Genomic DNA, 16,365 nt, shown 5'->3' on the forward strand with positions numbered 1-16,365 from the left:
ACTAGCGATATTTATCGCTAAATGGGCTTAGCAAGTTTTTTTTATCGCCAAGCATCGCTGGATAATATCGCAGAGATAACGTGCTATTAGCAACGTTTATCTCTAAAGCGATAAAATATCCGGCGATAGCGGCGAAATGCGTGAATATCGCTGAGAATACAGCGATATTCGCGCATTAACGCCAATAGGGTCTTAGCCATAATATCCACCTCCCATTGGATATAATGGCTAAGAACTGGTCTGAGCAGGCGTTAGCTTTTGGAGATATTCGCGCTTAGCGTGAATATTTCCATCGCTACGCCTGCGTTGATAATAGGCGATAGCGATGTTAGCGACTAAACTAAACTAGTCGCTAACAGGTTGGGTACGTCCACTTTGCATGTCATTAGTGATAAATATCGCTGACATGCAAAGCGGGTCCAAAACCGCTCTCTATCGCATCAAAGCTGTCGCTAACATCAGTTAGCGACAGCTTGCTAATAGGGCGATATAATTATCGCCGCTAAGAGGCGATAATCTAATATCGCCAGGCTTGGTAATATGCCCCAAAATGCACATAAAAAAAGCAAAATGCGCAAAAAAAAGCAAAGGCAATTTTGGGACTAATGCAAATTCTGTATATGCGCATTTTATGAACTCGTGTGCTGAAGGAAATCCTCAAGGCAGAGGTTACCTTTACTAATTATAGGGGGAGCCTATGTGAACCACAGCAAAGTCAGAAATATGCTCCAAACTTTGAAGTAATCCTGAAGGAGCAAATGTTTCGCCTTCTATAGCCCGAGCTTTTGGACCAGGCAAGGCATTTGCATTCCTTTTGAGGTACTACCGTGTGTTATTGCCACACACAGCACCACATTCTTTTTACAATAAAGAGGACTTCAATAGCCAGACATCTTTAGCTAGTATCAGGGACGCCTGCAGGCAAACACTGCAAACACGTTGTAGCCTGTCAGTTGGCGGAATCAACACAAGTGCATAGATGTGCCCCCTCCAAACTTCTTAGAAAGAACCCTAAACCATTCCAGAAAATGCCTCATCGCCCCATATCTGATTTCTTGATGTAAGCAGGTGGACTAGTAGATCTTTTAGCCTGTAAATGTCTGCACTATTTAAAATCGTAGAATTGTAAGCTATAGGAAAACACTTTTCCAAACACCATTTTTAATGTGCATAAGGGATGCCAGCCCCAGGCTGTTATGCCTCCAATGAAACGGAGAGGATGTGGCTTAACGGCTAGAGCTCCTGACTTTGAAGCTGGGGAACAAGGTATGAGTCTGGCGGGAGGCTCAAGCATCCTGTGATTCTGGGAAAATCACTTAATCTTCCTGTGCCTAAAAATTAATGTGTGCGTCTGTAAAGCAACTGGTACTCATGTAAAACGCTCTAATACCTTTGGGTCGAGTTGGCGCTATATAAAACTGCAACAAAAAAAAAGGCTAGAACGATACAGGTCCACTTGTATCAGAAAAGAATGTGGAACATGGGCGTGGTCATGAGTAGACTTCAAAAGTTGCTGTTAAAATAAAAATATGATCTTCTTTTAGAGTTTGTGGAGAGGGAGCACCAGCAGAAATCGGTGGTGCCCCCGCCAGGCAAAGTCTGCAGTTCTCTAATTATGAAAGTTGGACAGCACCCTTCAAAAGTTACGCATTTGTTACAAAAACAGTTATTAAAAAACATACAAATGAACAGAATTATTAGTTTTCCCAAATATTCAGAAAGACACACAAAAGTAGTGACTTGGATTTTCTTTCTTTTATTCAATTTTTGCTCTTTATTTTCTTTTTTTGATAGTTGCGGATAGCCGACGCGTTTCGTCCGTTGCCGGACTTCTTCAGGGCTTAAAACAAATTCTCTCATGAGGTTTCTTTCATTGCTTGAAAATTAGTAAGTAAGGTCACAGATTCCGGTACACAGTCACTGTCAACAAGGAAGAAAAAGTTGGCACACAAAGTAGTCAAGGGGCTGGAACATGCAGGAACGTCAGGTTGTGGTCTTCTGATTCGAAAGATCGGTGGTGCCCCCGCCAGGCAAAGTCTGCAGTTCTCAGCTGTATTCAGAGAGGGTAGGATTGAGAGTCACTCCCAGGCGCTCCTAGCATCAATCAATCAATCATAACATTTGTATAGCACACTACTCACCAGGCAGGGTCTCAAGGCGCTTGGGGGAGGGGGTCTGTTATTGCCCAAACAGCCAGGTCTTGAGTTGTCTCCTGAACGCGAGATGGTCCTGGGTCAGCCGAAGATGGATGGGGAGGGAGTTCCATGTCTTGGCCACCAGGTAGGAGAAAGATCTACCTCCGGCGGTGGCTCTTCGGATGCGTGGAATGGCGGCGAGGCTTGTAGAACGGAGCTGGCGGGTGGGCGTGTAGAAGGTCAAGCGGTCGTTGAGGTACTTGGGGCCCAGGTCGTGGAGAGACTTGTGTGCGTGGGTGAGGAGCCTGAACTTGATCCTCTTGCTGACGGGGAGCCAGTGCAGGTCCTTTAGGTGGCCGGAGATGTGGCTGCGTCGTTGGATGTCCAGGATGAGTCGGGCGGAGGTGTTCTGGATGCGTTGGAGTCTTTTCTGTAGCTTGGCTGTGGTTCCGGCGTAGAGGGTGTTCCCATAGTCCAGTCGGCTGGTGACGAGTGCCTGGGTGACCGTCTTCCTGGTTTCGGTCGGGATCCATCGGAAGATCTTGCGGAGCATGCGTAGGGTGTTGAAGCATGATGAGGAGATGGCGTTGACTTGTCTGGTCATCGAGAGGGAGGAGTCCAGGATGAAGCCCAGGTTGCGTGCGTGGTCTGTTGGCTTGGGAGTAGCGCCCAGGGCGGGGGGCCACCAGGAGTCGTCCCAGACGGAGGGCGATGGTCCCAGGACGAGGACTTCCGTCTTGTCTGAGTTCAGTTACAGGAGGCTGTTCTTCATCCACTCGGCGACGTCTTTCATCCCTTCATGTAGGTTCGTTCTGGCGGTGGTGGGGTCTCTGGTGAGGGAGAGGATCAGTTGGGTGTCGTCGGCGTAGGTGATGATGTTGAGGTTGTGCTGGCGTGTGATGGCTGCAAGAGGTCCCATGTAGACGTTGAAGAGGGTGGGGCTGAGTGATGATCCTTGCATAAACCTCTGACCAGATGGCCAGTTTGCCACGAGCCCCTCAGGCCAAAGTGACAGTTGCCCTACTTACTTGGTGGTCCTGGGTATAGAAAAGGCACAGTGGCCCTCGTGTAGGCAGATAGATCTCTGCACTGTAGGCCCATTTTAGTTAATTTTTATTGCCAGGGTCGGGCGTTGGGCGTTTCCCATTGGGGCTAGAAGGGTAGGGTCTGATTTTGCAGCGGTGATGGGCGTTTTTTTTTACTGGGCCTGTTTTGCAGTGTTGCTGTTATATCGCCCCCCCAGTAACAAAAGCAGCCGTGGGACTGGTCCGTTACAATTGCCAGGGCTGATTTAGGTTCCCTGTCTGCCCCTGGTTTTTGTTTCAGTTCAAGAAGCAAACTCCTTCCCGTCAAACATATCAGCTGCGCGACAAATCTTTAGTGTCTTCAATTCAGCCACTTCAGCTGCAGCTCAGCTAAAAGTACAAAGATCAAGGACACCTCTACAAATGGCTGACTGTCCTCTGCCAGGGAGCCGAGGCCATATCCTCCGCTGACCTGGTGAGTGGCAGACACTTGCAGGGTCTAATCAACCACCCATAGTTTTGCTTTGAAACAAAGCTTGAATAGAAGGGTAGACAGCTTTTCAAAATCTGTTCCACAGCCAGGGCATCATGTTACCTCTGTTTGGATAATATTTGCATTTTAATGAAGTAAAATGTCCATCGCTGTGTGCGGCATGGGGCTGGCCATTTGTTATAATATTTCATTATTTCTTCTTTCATCCCAACTGTGGTATTTCTGCCACACAATGAACCTCTCTCATCTATTTTGTTGCTAAGGACATGTACTGCTCTCTCCAGTCAAGCAAAGATAATGTCACTGAAAGCCTTACAACTACAGGCAGTAGCGGTTCCTCCACTATGGCGGAGAAGCATCGGCCCACTACTTTTGAGCAGGGTAAAGGAAAGGAAATATAAAAAGATAATAACTTTCAGTTATTTCAATTTATGTTTCCCTTGCACGGGCTGCTCTGCTCATGGAGCAGGGCAGGAGTGGTTTTCCCACTCCTAAGTGAGCAATGACTCTTTGGCTGCCCAAACAAGTCAGGTGCACTTTCCCCGTTCTCCATGCAGGCTGCATTACAGCCTGCATGGAGAACAAGCCCAGGTCCCCATTCCCTGGCTGAGAATCGAACCAGGACACTCAAAACCAATTATACCGCTGCATTGCAGCATTATGATTGGTCATGGAAGCCTGGATGCTTACCAATTACAATGCTACACTGCAGCGTTGTGATTGGTCAGAGGAGCCTGGCTGCTCTTCCTGGCTTTCTGTCCCACGAGGAAAGCAGGAGCAAGGATCAGAGACACTGCAGCGGGACCGGGCGGTAGGGTAAGTATATAATTTTTTTACAATTGTTTTGTTTTACCGAACACTCCCCCACGCCCCTCCTTACCGCCCCACCCCCCGCACCCACCGCAACTCATTCTGGCCGCCACTGACTGCAGGCATGCGCATCACGCAAACACACATTCGACAATCAGGGACATACACAGGAGACACACATACAAACTGTGGGAAGTTTAGTATACTCCAGGTAGATGTCACATTTTGAAATAAATCATGCTACGGGGACATAAGAATTCCAAACTCATGGCTTTTGTGACTTCCATGTCAACAGAGAAAAACATACAGCCTTGGCCTGAGACAAACCACTTTGGTTCTTGTCAGACTTCCAAATCAATCAACAGCAAAAAACCATTAAATTGCTCCTGTCAGGACTCTACTGAAACCATTGACAAGAACCTTTTGTTTTTTTATTTCAAAATGGATTGCTATAAAATTGCAAACACAGAAGTGGTGATGGTCTGGTAGCAGAAAGAGAGGGTTATAGTGTGAGCCAAAAAGCCCACACGTTGGGGTGTTTTAACCTGAAAAGCCTCTTATTTTCAGCACTTAATGTTGTACCATTCAATAGATTCCAGAACCACTGTTTCTTGGAATTGAGTGAATTAATGCAAAGAACTTAACCACCAATCAATCACCTCAAGCAAGCACACACACTGAAAGGAATATGTTTAGGTCTGACCTAGCCACATCAGCCTCATGTAATAAAAAACCTAAATAGAAAATAAATACAAAAGGAGGCTTTTGAGTCAGACCTCTTCATCATTTGCTCAGTTCAAGTATCAGTCAAATTACACATCTATCACTGCATGGGGTAGTGGGTCAGCCATCTTTAGCCATTGGTGCTCTTGCTCTATGAGTAGAAACATTTTGCCTGACAACCTGTACACATCTGACGAAAAAGAAGTGCACTTTAGTGCAGAGGATTGTGGGCCAAACTTTTTTGTCAGTGCCCTTTTCTTTCTATTCTATAAACTGTTATAATTTTTTGCCAACTGTTTTTCTCGAAATTATTTTTGCAGGTTACCTTAATGCAAAGCCAATACAAACTTTTCTTTGCACAAGTAACAATCATATCTGTTTGTGACGCGCATGAAAAATAAAATGGGTTACTCTGCTTTTTTTAAGAACTCCACCTGCTATGAAGGCAGGCGCACTTAGAATAAGGAGTTCTGGTAACATATACAAATGACTTATCCCTTGTTCATAGAGTCACAGAAAAAGGCAACACAATGGGACCACACAACAAGGTTCCTGCATGGCAAAGACTCGAAAGTCCACACCATGCCAGTACTGGTGCACATGCACACATGGGGGCACAGGTTATGACCCCCTGGGTACATCCACATGTGGTGGAGGCACAGGCCCCCTGTAGAGTCCCCTTTGATTTCTCTCCGCCATGGTGTTTATGGAGGAGGAACCTCCATGACACCTCCGGCAGAGAGGAAACTCCTAATATCCATGGGCCAACCGTAAGGCGGTCTCTGAGTGCCACAAAACCAGCAAGGAACAGCTTTTCCCTGGTGGCGGTCCCAGGGCTGTTCCAATCCCCCAACTCATAATGGAGTAGTCAGACCGCTAGTGCGGTGGTGGCTGGACCACCACGCCTCCATAAGTCTGGCGGTCTGAGGACCTCCAGACACGTAATCTGGCCTTTAGTGATTTTATGTTAATCCGTTCAATCGTTTTTGAGAAATTATTGCTCAATATTTATGTATATTTCATGCCACAAAGGATGCATGAAGTTTGAAACAGATTTGTGGATCCACAAGCTCAACAACGCATTGTGATTGACTGACCGCAACCTAAAGGTAAAGTTGCAGCCCCCATCTTAGGACTTGGCGACTCAGTCGCCAAGTCTTAAAAAATAAATCAATATACAATATAAGGGGGCAGGGTAGGGGTACCCTAACCCCCCTGGGCTTTATGTGGGGGTACCTGTGTCAAGTTTAAAAACATTTGTTTTTTTGGGGGTTCTTCAGACCCACCACCATGCTCAGTTTGACACCCCTAGAAATCCACAGCAGATCTGCAGCACACAAAAAAAAGAAAAATGTGGTTTGTGCAGCAGGCCCTTCTGCCAACCCCACACCGCACATAACATTGGAGAACGTACTTTATGTTAAATAAAACATAGAAATGCACTGAAATAAACAAAGGTTAAAGTGACATTATAGCTAGGTGAAAATGTCTGTTAAAACATAACATTTTAAACTAACAAAACCAGTGAAATGTACCAGCTAGAGTTATTTACAGTAACTATAACCCATTTCCTAACTATAACTTGCTTCCTCGCCATGCATTGCTTATTCCCTCGCATATTACATCACTCATGACATGTTCAGTGACTGCATTGATAACAGCCATAAATTAAAATAAACATCTGAAATTACATCATTGATACCAAACTGTGCATGGGAAGGTATAAATATGATTCCCAACTTGAAATAAAAAGAAATATTTATTCACCTAATATACTTTCTAAGGTCCCATTGAGTTATGGGTTTGTATTAGAATGTTGTTCAGTCATGCACCTACGATTAGTGCCAATGGAAGGTCCATGCTTGTGCAACCCTCAGGAGAGATATTCATTTTCTGAATGGACGACAATGTAGGAAATGTGGAATTTTGGCTAGAGCTGTTCCCCTTGGAACATGGGAACCAAGTTGAAATCTCAGGTTTGGCTTTTGCTCAATATTTAGTTTTTTTGTTCAAATCCCTAAATTTCCCCATGCCCAAACAGAAAACAAAGTATGAAGTAAACTGGTTCTGTTGTAAAAGCACTCTAATGTCATTGGACTAGGTTTGTGCTATAAAAAACTAAATAAACCCAACCTCATTGCCTGCGTTTCAGTACTGTCCAGCACAAATCTAGAGTGGCAGGCGTGTAGGGGATAATGTAAAAAAAAAAGTAAAAAACTTATCTTCTCGCCGCTCTCTCGCACATCATCTCAGTCTCTCCTCTCCGGGACCGGAACAGGAAGCAGCCAGACTCCCTCCCCTATGCCAATCACAATGCTGCAATGCAGCTTTGTGATTGGCCTGAGCGCCTTGGATCGGCGCTGAGCCAGGGAATAGGGGTCTGTGCATGTTCTCCATGCAGGCTGCAATGCAGCCTGCATGGAGAACATGCAAAGTGTGCATGACTGTTTTGGGCAGCCCCATAGGGCTGGCCAAACAGTCATTGAGCACTTGGAGTGGGCAAACCACTCCTCCCCTGCTCTGAGATCAAAGCAGCCCAGCCCGCCTGGTAAAGCTGCTCAGCAGGAACAAATACAATGATAATAATCTCTAGTTATTATTATTGTATTTGTTCTTTCTTTCACTGCTTTGCAGAAGTGAGGCAATGCTCCTCGGCCTCAGTGGAGGATCCGCCACTGCTGCTTTTTCTGAAAGCCCAACTATCCTCCCACCCACATGACGGTTGCACATAATAGGCCAAAACACCTAAATTCTATCATCACAACAGAGAAGTTAAAAGAGCCCTGAACCCTATCGTAACAACTGAGAAGTTAAAAGAACCCTGAACCCTCTCATAACAACAAGAAGCTAAAGGAATCTTGAAGCTTATCGTAACAATCAAGAAGTTTGAAGAACTCTGAAACCTATCATAACAACTGAGAAGTTAAAAGACCCAAAACTCTATCATAACAACCAGGAAGTTAAAAGAACCCTGCACCCTATCATGACAATTTAGAAGTGAAAAGCACAGCAAGCCCTATCATAACGACAGAGAAGTTAAAAACACCACGAACATTAGCACAACAATTGAGAAGTTATCATAACAAACAAGAGGTTAAAAGAACCCCGAACCCTATCATAACAACTGAGAAGATAAAGAACCCTGAAGTCTATTATAGCTACTGAGAAGTTAACAGAACTCCGTATCCTGTCATAGCAACCAAGAAGTTAAAAGAACCTTGAACCCTCTCATAACAACCAAGAACTTAAAAGAACCTTGAACCCTGTCATAACAACCGAGAAGTTAAAAGAATTTTGAACCCCATCATAACAACCAAGAAATTAAAAGAACCTTGAACCCTCTCATGACAATCAAGAAGTTAAAGTAACCCTGAACTCTATCATAACAATCGAGAAGTTAGAAGAACCCTGAACCCTATCATAACAGCCGAGAATTTAAATGAACCTTGAACCCTCTCATAGCAATGAGAAGTTAAAAGAACCCTGAACTCTGTCCTAACAACTAAGAAGCTAACATAACCCTTGTTGAATTCTGTTAAAGAGGGGGGACATTCAGGAGATATAAAAACGAACTATAGTTGCTGATACACAACAGTGCAGGTTAATATCGTTCAGAAGCACCCTCCTATGCATTTTCTTTAAGTCATCTGCCTGCCGAAAAAGACCTGATGCATGTAATATTTGCAACATTTCATCAGTCATTCCAGCAGAGCTGTGATTATTTACAAGCACTAAATGGACGGGGAAACTGCTTGAGATTCAGACTTCCAAGTAATTTATTGTGTGGCCGCCCAAGCATTACAAAAACTATAAGATTGTGAAAGTGAATACCATGCTACAATAAATGGTCACATGGCTTTCCACAATTACTTGCAAAATCATGCCGAAGCAGCATTGCCAGATATAGCCCAGAAGCTAGTAGCAATTGAAGCAATCTAATTGACCATGGAAAAAGAAAACATTGCAAGAAGATTTGGAACCTGCTACGTTTGACAATTGGACAAATTATCACATTTAAGAACCTCTGCATATTTCAGCATAATTAGTGTGCTTTTAAAAAAAAAGCAAAACCTCACTTTTATACGATGAGCAAGTTAAGTATATTTTGTCTTTTTTAATTCCTGAGAAAATAAAATGCACCTATAACATGGTTCCTTTAGGGTGCCATAAACTTTGAAACTGTACCTGAGTACAGTTTAGGATTAGATCTGTATGGTTGTCCCTAGTGATACAATTCAGTGTGAGTGTGGAGTGTTTTGGCCCCTACCCCAATACATATTTGTTGAAATATCCAACTTAACCCTGTTTGAGTAGGTTTAGTGGCATTCAGTTAACTATACACACTTTGATAACTACTTTAGATTTCATATTGGTGTTGTAGATTAAAATCGTATATGATCAAAACGATGGGGGGATTTGACACTGCGGACAGGTGGCAGTGGTGGTAGTACCACAGGTTTTCCAAAGCAAAGCCTTTGATGCTCATTTAGTTGTAGGACAATCTGTAACATTAGCACATTTTATTGCCGCCCCTGAAGAAGTAATGTTTCTGATGCAACCTACCAGGAGACAAACATATTTGCACATGCAACAATGCCATAGCATCCATCTTTTTAATACTTCTGATATTTTGTCTATTTTACATAACAAATCTATCAACATATTTGTGTGTAAACAGCACATTTCTCCAATGGTCCAGTAACATGATTTACAAGGGAGATGAAAATGTAAATGTTGTCCATTATTCCCTCTATCAGCATTCTGATAGAGCAGCACTCCTTTGGGAGTGCCACTCTGCCAAGTAAACACGCTGTATAGAAATCAATGCATAATAAAAACCTGACTCTTCAGACATGCTCTGAAATGCAGCAAGTGCCTGTGAAGTGCTAGTTGTGAGTTGATTTGTGTTTTGTCTGCTTTAGACCTTCTCTTCATGATGATGGATGGGATCAGACAGATCAGATGACTGCTCTTGTCTTTACAGCGGGTGCAGCAATCTCTATAGAAAGGTGCTGCAGTAGCAGGTGTTCCCTTCAAATAGTAGCATTTTATCTGGATCTGGATCTGGACAGGTCCCTCTGAATTCATTTGATTTTGTCTAAAGATTCACAAATTTCGAAGTAGCTGATTTACAAATACTCATACTACAATGGGCATCCCACAATGATTCTAATGGTCCATGCTAATCTGTAACTATAATGAATGATAGTGTGGGTTTAGTGGAATATTTATGAAAGGTAGCAATTCCCTTGTAAATGAATTATTTGTTATGCACTGTATATGCGCTTTTATCCAGTGGCACATTAAATCAAGGAAAGTTAAGGGTTAAATATGTGACAGCTGAGCAATGAAGACATGGTAGACTTCTTCATATGAAGCCATTTAGTGTAACGTTGTTCAGTAAGCCACCACAGACACATTCCAGGCAGCAACCCTTTCCAACTGTAACCTAAACATTCTCCTTGAGAACATAGAAATTGCCAAATCGCAAGGTTCTACTCTCAAAACTATAACATAAAGCACTACATGGGTTTCCCTTTAAATAACAACACAACAAAGCAATTGATAACTTTTACATAAAGGGAAAGAGCAAAAGGTTTACATAAAGGGAAAAAACAAAAGCAAAAATCCCTCCAATGACCTTCCAACAAAATGACTAATAAACAATATGGAAAAAGACTAATTATAAATAACATTTCTCTTCATATATAAAAGTTCGAATATGAAAACAGAATTATATATAAAAAACCAGTTAACTTCACCAAGCGTTAAACATCTCACAAAATGATAAACTCTCTGAATGATAGTACTTTCTTTACTCCACTACTGCATCTCACCATCATTCACCACCTCCATTTCTTCACAACACTCATCATCGCTTCCACTCTTTCCTTCTACACATCTCACTTTAACCAACCAGCAGATATTCCAAAATTTCATCTTGTTTCCACACTCTATTGCTTTCTCTTCCAAATCTCTAACAGGTGGACCAAACTTGGACCCCTTTGTCTTTACATGTATAGGTTTCTTTACCCGTACTGCATCACCAACTTCAATTTCAAAGTCCTTTACTTTATTTTTCTCATCAAAGTATTTATTTTGATTTTCAGGTACAACTTCTACACGTTTCCTTGCATACTCATCCGTCAACTTACCCTGCTTGATTCATTTGCTAATCCAAACAGGGCAGAACTTGTTGTGGCTCTCCGACCGCGCAACAATTCAAATGGTGACACATCAGTAGATGCATGAGGAGGTGTGTGGTAGAACCACAACATGGCCCTAACCGCATTGGCCCCCACATAGTTGTTGGCCACAGCCTACTATATACACTCTCCCACCACCCTGTCATCTTCTCAACCAGGGCATTAGTTTGAGGATGATACGGCGAGCTTTCAAAATGTTTTACACCACTAGCTTACAAAAAACTCTCCACCTCACTCGAAAAAAACTGTGTACCATTATCAGACAACCGGGAAATAGAAAACCTTCCTTAACCCCTTCGATGCTCATGACGAGCTCAGCTCTTCATGAGGTACACCTCTCGTACGCTCATGACGAGGTGAGCTCATCATGATTGCATTGTTTTCTGAGTTCTTCAGCACAGCAGGGGAATTGCTGCAGCAACGATGGTGTTAAAAACACATCCTTAAGAAATTCAACAACCACTCCTGATATAACTTCAGTTGCAAATTGTACCTCTGGCCATTTGGTGTGAGAATCCATCATGACCAAAGCAAACTTAGAAGAAGATGCCAATACATTAAATGGTCCCACAATGTCAATTCCTATCGTTTCCCATTTTGCAGAAGGTAAATCTATTAGACACAAAGGAGGTGTGCGCAGCCTCATGGTTTTATCACAACGTGCATACACAACACATTCCTTGACTACCTCATCAATTTCTTAGTCCATGAAGGGAACCCAGAAAGGCAACCTCAAACATTTTTTCATCAGAGTGTCCCATCAATGACCCTCATGAGCACAGATTATGATTAGGGCTCCCGTTTTATGGTATTTCTTTTTTAACATTTCTGTATGTATTTATCCATATTTATTTTTTGCCCATTTTACCTGTAGTTATCCATATTTATTTAGTGCTTTGCGGTTAAATGAAGTTGTAAAACTGTACATTTCCATATTTATTTAACTGATAGACATGTAGTCATACTTTGATGTCTGTCGTGTTTTAGCTATTTACGGTGCCAAATATATCATATCAATACATCCACAGGTAAATATTAGCATTATACCACAAATGTATGTTGACATGTGTCATTATTTAAAGAAATGTCATCATGTTTTTTAACTTCCCATGATGTCCTTCTGCTCAGCTGTTGAGCTATAATTCATGAAAGACAGCACGGAGAGTCACATAAAAGAAGCCCAGTTTTTTGTATTTATCCACTTTAAAAATAAATGCATATAAATGTATTTATCTGTTAAACTCCAAAAACCTGAAAACCGGGAGCCTTAATTATGATTGCATTCCTCAAGACTACAGGTGGTACCAACTTGTCAGCTCTCATCAACAATCCATCTTCTTTCAACAAATCGTCTGCTGTCTTTACATAAGTCCTCAACTCAAAGCTGAGATTCCTCTCTCTTGGCCAAACTGACTGAGCCTATTGAAGAATCCTCTTCACCAGCTTTACGCCATTCTTGTTCAGAAATAGCACACATCTGCGGTAAATCAACAGCTGCTACTAAGCAATCTTCCTTGTCTTCATAACCTCCACCAACATATTTTTCAACACACTGAAAGGACCACTGCAAATAGTCAGCACTGCCATCATTACTATCTGGGATATACTCTGGGACAAAAGCAAATTGCAGCAGCTTAGATGACAACCTAGCAATGCGTGGGGTTCAACCTCTAGCATTTCTGGAAGTTAAAATGAAAATTAAAGGTTTATGATCCGTTTGAATTCTAAACTTCCTTTCCCAAATATAGGGGGTCATTAGGATGGTGGACGGACCTGCGTCCGTCCGCCACCCCCGAGGAAGAGGGACCGTCCGCATGGGCAGCGGCGGTCCCTCCATGCAAATTAGGATGTGACCGCCACCCTGGCGGTCACATCCCCTACATTTAACATTGCAGAGGATGCTGCTTCAAGCAGCACCCGCCGCAAGGATAAAAAGTGCATGTTTACCTTTGCATGCATGAAGCGGCAGGCACCACGTGGTGCCTGCCGCCTCGTGCACGCAAAGGCAGCAGGGTACCATAGGTACCCCCCCATGTGCAGCCCCCTTCACCCCTGGGGGCCCGCAACGGCCCCCCAAAGAAAAGACTGTATGCCTTTCCATGGCGGAAATGCCGCCATGGAAAGGCATAGGACCGCCACAATCCTAATATGCCTGGCGGTGTCTGATAGACACCGCCAGCCATGTTAGAGCTTTTCCGCCGCGGTTGGAAGGCGACCGCAGCGGAAAAGCTGCGGACGGAAAAAATATCCCCCAGCCATCCTAATCTGACGGGGGGGGTCTTTTTCCAGTCCGCAGCGGTTAATCCGCATCCTCCGGGCCGGTGGTGACTTCTGCCGGCCCGGAGGATGCGGATTATGAGCGATCATAATCGGCCCCATAATTTCTAAACTTCATAACTGCCCCTCAGTAGGCTAACAGTTCTTTTTCAATTGCTAAATACTGTTTTTCTTCATCTGTTAACACACATGAAGCATAACCAATAGTTCTTATATCTCCATCATCTGCTTGACTGCGTACCGCCCCTATACCGACATTGCTGGCATCAACAGGAAATACATACTCCAACTCGGCATCATAATATTTCAGAACTTTGGGTGAAACCAGTTGGCCTTTATCCCAATGAAACACCTCTTGGAATTCCGTATTCTACTCAAAAGTACCCCCCTTCATGAGCATACATGACAAAAATCTCAATTAAGTGGCAAAGTTCTGTATAAACCGTGATTTAAATTCACTTAGGCCAAAAAATAATTTAAGGCCAGCCTTGCCTACAGGCAGTTTGGTCTGATTTATGCAGTCAGCTAGACTTTGTTTTTGATGTAATATCATTGCTGGTAACCAGATGCCCCAAGTGCTCAACTTTATCAGTGAGGAATAAACACGTATCCCTTCTTAACCCAGCACCCTTCATTTCGATCTATTCAACACCTGCTCAATAATATCATGTATTTGTCTATTTGATGTAAAGATTAGCACGTCATCCTGAAATACAGACAACCCCTTGACACCCTTCAGCATGCTAGCCATCACCCACTGAAATACTGAGGCTGCAGAGACAAGCCTGAATGGCATGCAGCAGCACTGATATGTACCTAAAGGAAAGACGAATTCTGTTAAATGACTAGAATCTGGTACCAGCTTGATTTAGTGGTACGCTGTAGCTAGCCAGGTCTAACTTAGTGAAAACACTGGCCTCCTTTAGGCCAGCTAATAGTTCATTGATGTAGGGCAAGGGATACAAATCCACCCAGATTTCTTTATTGAGACAGTGCAGGTCCATACAAACCCTCAGTTCACCACTTTGCTTGCAAGCATCCACCATAAGATTTAACCACAAGGACAAATAGATGGGTTGACTATCCCACGTTTGGCCAAAGAGTCTAACTTTTTCTCCAAATCTTTCCGTATACTGAAAGGAACGTTTCAAAGTTTATGTTTCACCGGTTGTGCTCCTTCACTATTATCTTGAGTTTTAATCGTGGACTTCCCTTAACACTTCTGAGAAAACATGAGGATACCTATTCATGATGTTTTCCAAATCTAAGTTGTCTCTAACTGCCAACAGCTGCTTTCTTCCCCTTGGTCTGAGAATTATTCCAAATGTGCCCTGGTAGAACTACCCTAAAATGTTAAATCCCTTGGGGGCTACATAAACCTTTCTAGCTATTCTTCAACCTTCGAACTCCAATATGTCCTATATGTAGCCACACAAATTTATATCACGTCCCTCATAAGATACCGCTCTCCAGTCAGGTGATAATAGCTGTCTAGTAGGCCATACACTGTCATACAGGTCTTGGGTGAACTTGGTGATACGTGCCCCAGAATCCATCAGTAGTCTCAACCTTTTGTCACACACCATGATCTCCACATATGGATCCACACACATCCCCTGATTGCCCACTTTTACCTCCTCCCTTTTTACAACCATGACCATTTGTCTTAGATCCTTGCTGATACTTATATCATCCTCCTCTTGAATATCATTATCAATAATACATTTGACGGATGACTTTTGTTTCCCTTTAGAAGATTGACACACCTTCTCAAAGTGACCCTGCCTGTTGCATAACCTACAAGTTACATATTTTGCTGGGCATTGTTTGCCCCCTTTCACATGTGTACAATATCCACAACTGAAACAAGTATTCTGCTGAGCAAAAATTAATTGGGTTTGTCAAAAAAAAAATGATGTGTTTTTTCAACCTGTTTCTTGTCCTTCCCATCTTTACCACCCTTCATTTTAACTACAGCTACTGGCTCATTACTCTTACCCTCCAGTTCTTTGGCTGATAACTCTGAGGTTTCAAAACATTTAGCCAACTTAATTAATCACTAACTGATCAGCAAAGTTCTCAGCACGGTAACACTTGTGCAGAACAGCATAGTGACTCCAGAGATATAAAAGCACCACAAGTGTCAACCTTAAACCTGCACACTGTGCAGATCAGCTCTGTAGAAAAGTCTCACCTCTGTCAGCCCTAATGCTGTGCAAACATTCACCCCACACTGTGCCAAGGCAGAGCACATTGAAGGCTGGACACACCACACAAACATGTGCCCACGTGGTATGCTGTGTGAAAAGAAGCATTGTACCCACAAGCTGTGCGGGTCAGTGCTGAGGAAACCTCCCCCTCAAATATCAGCCGACATGTTGGATTAAATTTACACCAATCAACTAAGCTGCCCTCTCGTCGATGTCAATAAGATGCACTGTGAGACGATGGCCAAATAGGCTGGACCACTTCACTTCCAGTAACTCTGAAGTAAATATACTGAAAGTATTAATAAGAAACACTATTAAGACAATATATTCTTCGTAAAACCAGAGAAATGTACTACACACAAGTACTACTTTCGCATCTACATTCAGTCAAACACACCCACACCTGAACAGAGTACATGAGATGGATTCAGCAATGGTTTTGTCATACAAACAGTAGTGATATTTGATATTATGATCAGTAGACAA

At 43.0% G+C, this 16,365-nt stretch overlaps 1 protein-coding gene across 1 annotated transcript in view; it reads right to left on the minus strand.

Moving 5' to 3' along the window:
• Positions 1 to 16,365, minus strand: part of LOC147711448 (uncharacterized) — a 1,238,421-nt gene that overhangs the window by 739,177 nt on the left and 482,879 nt on the right. The gene's annotated exons all lie outside the window — the stretch shown is intronic.

The sequence above is a fragment of the Lissotriton vulgaris genome, chromosome 5, assembly GCF_964263255.1.
Source record: "Lissotriton vulgaris chromosome 5, aLisVul1.2, whole genome shotgun sequence".
Lineage (NCBI taxonomy): Eukaryota > Metazoa > Chordata > Amphibia > Caudata > Salamandridae > Lissotriton > Lissotriton vulgaris.